Source organism: Chiloscyllium punctatum, unplaced genomic scaffold (assembly GCF_047496795.1).
Source record: "Chiloscyllium punctatum isolate Juve2018m unplaced genomic scaffold, sChiPun1.3 scaffold_352, whole genome shotgun sequence".
Classification (NCBI taxonomy): Eukaryota; Metazoa; Chordata; class Chondrichthyes; order Orectolobiformes; family Hemiscylliidae; genus Chiloscyllium; species Chiloscyllium punctatum.
The window spans coordinates 226,832-233,648 of record NW_027310086.1 but is presented as its reverse complement, the minus strand read 5'-3'; positions in this window follow the sequence as shown (position 1 = coordinate 233,648).

The following is a 6,817-nucleotide window of genomic DNA, read 5'->3' as shown; positions in this document are numbered from 1 at the left end:
GGAGGTAGACGGAGTCAGAGAGAGGGGGACAGAGAAAGGAGGACAGATAGTGGGAGAGATACAGGGAATCAGAGAGAGGGGGACAGAGAGAGAGGTACAGAGAGAGAGAGGGGAAACAGAGAGAGAGGATCAGAGAGATATTGAGACAGAGAGGGTGGGAGAATGGGAGAGCGGGGCAGAGCGAGGGGTGACAGAGAGAGGGTAGGACAGAGAGAGGGGGACAGCGAGAGAGGTGGACATAGAGAGGGGGAGATAGAGGCGGACAGAGTGGGGGTCAGAGAGAGGGGTACAGAGTGGGGGAGAGAGAGGTGGTCAGAGAGAGAGGGACAGAGAGAGGGGGGGACAGAGAGAGGGGACATGTAAGGGGTCTGAGAGAGTGGGGGAGATAGAGGAGGTCAGATAGTGGGGGGCGGAAAGATTGTGAGGTAGATGGGGTCAGAGAGAGGGGGACACAGAGAGGGGCACAGAGAGAGAGAGGGGGACAGAGAGAGGGGCACAGAGCGAGGGGTGCAGAGAGAGGCGTGGCAGTGAGAGAGGGGACAGGGAATGGGGAGAAAGAGGGGTCAGCGAGAGGGGGAACAGAGAGAGGGGGATAGAGGGAGGCGGATGGGAGAGAGAGGGTGTCAGAGAGAGTGGACAGAGAGAGTGACAAAGACAGAGGGGGGCAGATAGTGGGGGTGAGAGAGATGCGGTTGGGAGAGATAGGGGGTCAGATAGTGGGTTTCAGAGTGTGGGGGACAAAGAGAGGGGGACAGAGAGAGGGGGTCAGGGAGAGGGGGACAGAGAGAGCGCGGAACAGAGAGAGAGGGGCAGAGAGAGATCGGGCAGAGAGAGATGGATAGAAAGAGAGGGGGGCAGAGAGAGAGGCACAGAGAGTGGGGTAGATAGAGGGAGTGAGAGAGCGGGACAGAAAGAATGTGAGGTAGAGGGGGTCAGAGAGAGGGGGACAGAGTGAGGGGAGGCACAGAGGGGGGACAGGGAGAATGGTACAGATAGAGAGGGACAGAGAGAGGGGGACAGAGATGGGGGACAGTGAGAGGGGGGGACAGAGAGAGGTGGACAGAGAGGGAGGGGGGACAGAGAGAGTGGAAAAAGAGAGGAAGGTGGGTCAGAGAGAGGGTGACAGAGAGAGGGGGACAGTGAGAAGGGTACAGATACAGATGGACAGAGAGAATGGGACAGAGAGTGGGGGACAGAGAGAGGGGTGAGAGAGGGGTACAGAGAGAGAGGGTGTCAGAGATAGTGGACAGAGAGAGGGGGGACAGAGAGAGGGGGATAAGAGAGAATGCGACAGAGAGAGGAAGGTGGGGTAAGAGAGAGGGGTCAGAGAGAGGTGCCAGAGAGAGAGGGAAACTGAGAGAGGGGAGGACAGAGAGAGAGGGGACAAAGAGAGAGGGGGACAGAGAGAGAGGGGTAGAGAGAGATGGGGGCAGAGAGAGTAGGACAGAAAGAGGGGGAAAGAGAGAGGCGGGTGGGAGGAAGGGGGCGCAGAGAGTGTGGGGAGATAGATGGGGTGATAGAGAGGTGGACAGAGAGAGGGGAGATAGAGGGGGACAGAGTGGGGGTCAGAGAGAGTGGTACAGAGTGGGGGATAGAGAGTGGTCAGAGAGGGGACAGAGAGAGGGGACAGAGAGAGACGGGGTCAGAGAGGGGGAGATGTAGGGGATCAGAGGGAGAGGGACAGAGAGAGGTGCACATAGAGAGGGGGAGATAGAGGGGGTCAGAGAGAGTGGGACAGAAAGAATGGGAGGTAGAGGGAGTCAGAGAGGGGGGACAGAGAGAGGAGGACAGATAGTGGGAGAGATACAGGGAATCAGAGAGAGGGGGACAGAGAGAGAGGTACAGAGAGAGAGAGGGGAAACAGAGAGAGAGGATCAGAGAGATAGGGAGACAGAGAGGGTGGGAGAATGGGAGAGGGGGCAGAGAGAGGGGTGACAGAGAGAGGGGGACAGAGAGAGGGAGGCAGAGTGAGAGGGGAGAGAGACTGGGGGAGAAAGAGGTGTCAGCGAGAGGGGGGACAGAGAGGGGGTCACAGAGAGAGCGGAGTCAGAGAGAGAGGGGCAGAGTGAGAGGGGTCAGAGTGAGGGGACAGAAAGAGAGGGGAACTGAGAGAGGGGTGGACAGAGAGTGAGGGGACAGAGAGGGGGCAGCGAGAGGGAGGATAGAGGGAGGCGGATGGGAGAGAGGGGGAGCAGAGAGAGGGGGACAGAGAGCGGGGTGAGAGAGAGGCGGGTGGGTGACAGAGAGGGGGGAAAGATAGAGGGACAGAGAGAGGGGGGATAGGGAGAGGGGGACAGAGAGTTTGGGTCAGAGAGAAGGGGACAGAGAGTGGGGGAAAGAGAGAGAGGTGAGAGAGGGTGACAGAGAGAGATGGGGTCAGAGGAAGTGGGACAGAGAGAGGGGCAGAGAGAGGGGGAACAGAGAGAGGAGGACAGAGAGAGTGGGACAGAGAGAGGAAGGCGGGGTTAGAGCGAAGGGGACAGAGAGAGGGGGACAGTGAGAAGGGTACAGATAGTGAGTGACAGAGAGGGGGGACAGAGTAAGCGGGTGTCAGAGATAGGGGACAGAGAGAGGCGGACAGAGAGTGGGGGACAGAGAGATGGGGGGACAGAGAGAGTAGGACAGAGAGAGGAAGAGGGGTCAGAGAGAGGGTGGCAGAGAGAGGGGCTAGAGAGAGAGGGGTCCTGAGAGCGCGGGGACAGAGGGAGGGGGGACAGAGAGGGTTTGACAGAGAGAGGAAGGGAGGGTAAGAGAGATGGGGGCAGAGAGAGGGGGCAGAAAGAGAGGGGTCCTGAGAGAGGGTAGGACAGAGAGAGAGAGGGGGACAGAGAGAGAGGTGGACAGAGAGAGGGGGAGATAGAGGCGGACAGAGTGGTGGTCAGAGAGAGGGGAACAGAGTGGGGGAGAGAGAGGGGGTCAGAGAGGGCAGAGAGAGAGGGGGACAGGGAGAGGGGAGATCTAAGGGGTCTGAGAGAGTGGGGGAGATAGAGGAGGTCAGATAGTGGGGGACGGAAAGATTGTGAGGTAGAGGGGGTCAGAGAGAGGGGGACAGCGAGAGGAGGACAGATAGTGGGAGAGATACAGGGCGTCAGAGAGAGGGGGACACAGAGAGGGGCACAGAGAGAGAGAGGGGGACAGAGAGAGGGGCACAGAGCGAGGGGTGCAGAGAGAGGCGTGGCAGTGAGAGAGGGGACAGGGAATGGGGGAGAAAGATGGGTCAGCGAGAGGGGGAACAGAGAGAGGGGGGATAGAGGGAGGCGGATGGGAGAGAGAGGGTGTCAGAGAGAGTGGAGAGAGAGAGTGTGAAAGACAGAGGGGGGCAGATAGTGGGGGTGAGAGATTCGGTTGGGAGAGAGAGGGGGTCAGATAGTGGGGTTCAGAGTGTGGGGGACAAAGAGAGGGGGGCAGAGAGAGGGCGACAGAGAGAGAGGGACAGAGAGAGTGGGACAGAGAGAGGAGGACAGAGAGTGGGGGAGGTGTTTGGTCAGAGAGAGGGGGGACAGAGGGGAGCAGAGAGATGGTGACAGAGACTGAGGGGGCAGAGAGAGAGAGGGGCAGAGAGAGAGGGGGGTCAGACTCAGGGGGCAGATAGCGGGGTGACAGAGAGAGGATGACAGTGGGAGGGGGGACAGAGAGAGAGAGGACAGAGAGTTGGGGAGATAGTGGAGTCAGCGAGAGGGGAGACAGAGAGAGGGAGGATAGAGGGAGGCGGATGAGAGAGAGTGGGGAGCAGAGAGAGGGGGACAGAGAGAGTGCGACAGATAGAGGAGGGTAGAGAGCGGGGGTAGGAGAGGGGCGGGTGCGGGACAGAGAGAGGGAGACAGAGAGAGAGGGAGAAAGACGGGTGGACAGAGAGAGAGGGAGGGTCAGAGAGAGGGGGACAGAGAGAGCGGGACAGTGAGCAGGGTACAGATAGAGAGGGACAGAGAGAGTGGGACAGAGAGAGGAAGGGATGGTCAGAGAGAGGCGGACAGAGAGAGCGGGACAGTGAGCAGGGTACAGATAGAGAGGGACAGAGAGAGTGGGACAGAGAGAGGGGGATAGAGAGTGGGGGGAGATGTTGGGGTCAAAGAGAGAGGGTGACAGAGAGTGAGGTGGGCAGAGATAGTTGTGGGCAGAGAGAGAGGGGGCAGAGAGAGAGGGATCAAGATAGAGAGGGGGCAGAGAAAGAGTGGGCAAAGAGAGGGGGAAAGTGAGAGAGGGGGGACAGAGAGAGAGGGGGGTCAGAGAGAGAGAGGGGGTTCAGAGAGAGAGGGGGGCAGAGAGAGTGGGACAGAGAGAGGAAGCGGGGTTCAGAGAGACGGGGACAGAGAGAGAGGGACAGTGAGAAGGGTACAGATAGAGAGGGAATGAGAGAGGGGGACAGAGAGTGGGGGACAGAGAGCGCGGTGAGAGAGGGGGTCAGAGAGAGAGGGGCTCAGAGATGGGGGGCAGAGAGAGCGTGGACAGAGAGAGGGGTGACAGAGAGAGTTGGAGAGAGAGAGGAAGGGAGGGTAAGAGAGATGGGGGCAGAGAGTGGGGGCAGAAAGAGAGGGGTCCTGAGAGAGGGTAGGACAGAGAGAGAGAAGGGGACAGAGAGAGAGGTGGACAGAGAGAGGGGGAGATAGAGGCGGACAGAGTGGGGTACAGAGTGGGAGAGAGAGAGGGGGGCAGAGAGAGGGGGAAGCGAGAGAGGGGTCCTGAGAGAGGGTAGGACAGAGAGAGAGGGGGACACAGAGAGAGGGGCACAGAGAGAGAGTGAGACAGAAAGAGGGGCAGTAGGAGGGTGGAAAGAGAGAAGCTGTTGGATGGGAGAGGGGGGCAGAGACAGGGCAATAGAGAGCGGGGCACAGAGAGTGGGGGAGATAGATGGGTCAGAGAGAGGTGGACAGAGAGAGGGGGAGATAGAGGCGGACAGAGTGGGGGTCAGAGAGAGAGGTACAAAGTGGTGGAGAGAGAGGGGGTCAGAGAGAGTGGGACAGAGAGAGACGGACAGAGAGAGGGGGGATGTAAGGGGTCTGAGAGAGAGGGACAGAGAGAGTGCACAGAGAGTGGGGGACATAGAGGAGGTCAGATAGTGGGGGACGGAAAGAATGGGAGGTAGAGGGGGTAAGAGAGAGATGGACAGCGAGAGGAGGACAGATAGTGGGAGAGATACTGGGCGTCAGAGAGTGGGGGCCGCGAGAGGGAGGATAGAGGGAGGCGGATGGGAGAGAGGGCGAGCAGAGAGAGGGGGACAGAGAGCGGGGGTGAGAGAGAGGCGGGTGGGTGACAGAGAGGGGGGAAAGAGAGAGGGATAGAGAGAGGGGGGATAGGGAGAGGGGGACAGAGAGTTTGGGTCAGAGAGAAGGGGACAGAGAGTGGGGGAAAGAGAGAGAGGTGGGAGAGGGTGACAGAGAGAGATGGGGTCAGAGGAAGTGGGACAGAGAGAGAGGCAGAGAGAGGGTGAACAGAGTGAGCGGGACAGAGAGAGTGGGACAGAGAGAGGAAGACGGGGTTAGAGCGAGGGCGACAGAGAGAGGGGAACAGTGAGAAGGGTACAGATAGTGAGTGACAGAGAGAGGGGGACAGAGTAAGAGGGTGTCAGAGATAGGGGACAGAGAGTGGGGGACAGAGAGAGTAGGACAGAGAGAGGAAGAGGGGTCAGAGAGAGGGTGGCAGAGAGAGGGGCTGGAGAGAGAGGGCTCCTGAGAGCGCGGGGACAGAGAGAGGGGGGGACAGAGAGGGTTTGACAGAGAGAGGAAGGGAGGGTAAGAGAGATGGGGGCAGAGAGAGGGGGCAGAAAGTGAGGGGTCCTGAGAGAGGGTAGGACAGAGAGAGAGAGGGGGACAGAGAGAGAGGTGGACAGAGAGAGGGGGAGATAGAGGCGGACAGAGTGGGGGTCAGAGAGAGGGGTACAGAGTGGGAGAGAGAGAGGGGGTCAGAGAGAGGGGGACAGAGAGAGAGGGGGACAGGGAGAGGGGAGATGTAAGGGGTCTGAGAGAGTGGGGGAGATAGAGGAGGTCAGATAGTGGGGGTCTAAAAGATTGTGAGGTAGAGGGGGTCAGAGAGAGGGGGACAGCGAGAGAAGGACAGATAGTGGGAGAGATACAGGGCGTCAGAGAGAGGGGGACACAGAGAGGGGCACAGAGAGAGAGAGGGGGACAGAGAGAGGGGCACAGAGCGAGGGGTGCAGAGAGAGGCGTGGCAGTGAGAGAGGGGACAGGGAATGGGGGAGAAAGATGGGTCAGCGAGAGGGGGAACAGAGAGAGGGGGGATAGAGGGAGGCGGATGGGAGAGAGAGGGTGTCAGAGAGAGTGGAGAGAGAGAGTGTGAAAGACAGAGGGGGGCAGATAGTGGGGGTGAGAGAGATGCGGTTGGGAGAGAGAGGGGGTCAGATAGTGGGGTTCAGAGTGTGGGGGACAAAGAGAGGGGGACAGAGAGAGGGGGACAGAGAGAGAGGGACAGAGAGAGTGGGACAGAGAGAGGAGGACAGAGAGTGGGGGAGGTGTTTGGTCAGAGAGAGGGGGGACAGAGGGGAGCAGAGAGATGGTGACAGAGACTGAGGGGGCAGAGAGAGAGGGGGCAGAGAGAGAGGGCGACAGACTCAGGGGGGCAGAGAGCGGGGTGACAGAGAGAGGATGACAGTGGGAGGGGGACAGAGAGAGAGAGAGGACAGAGAGTTGGGGAGATAGGGGAGTCAGCGAGAGGGGAGACAGAGAGAGGGAGGATAGAGGGTGGCGGATGAGAGAGAGTGGGGAGCAGAGAGAGGGGGACAGAGAGAGTGCGACAGATAGAGGAGGGTAGAGAGCGGGGGTGAGAGAGGGGCGGGTGCGGGACAGAGAGAGGGAGACAGAGA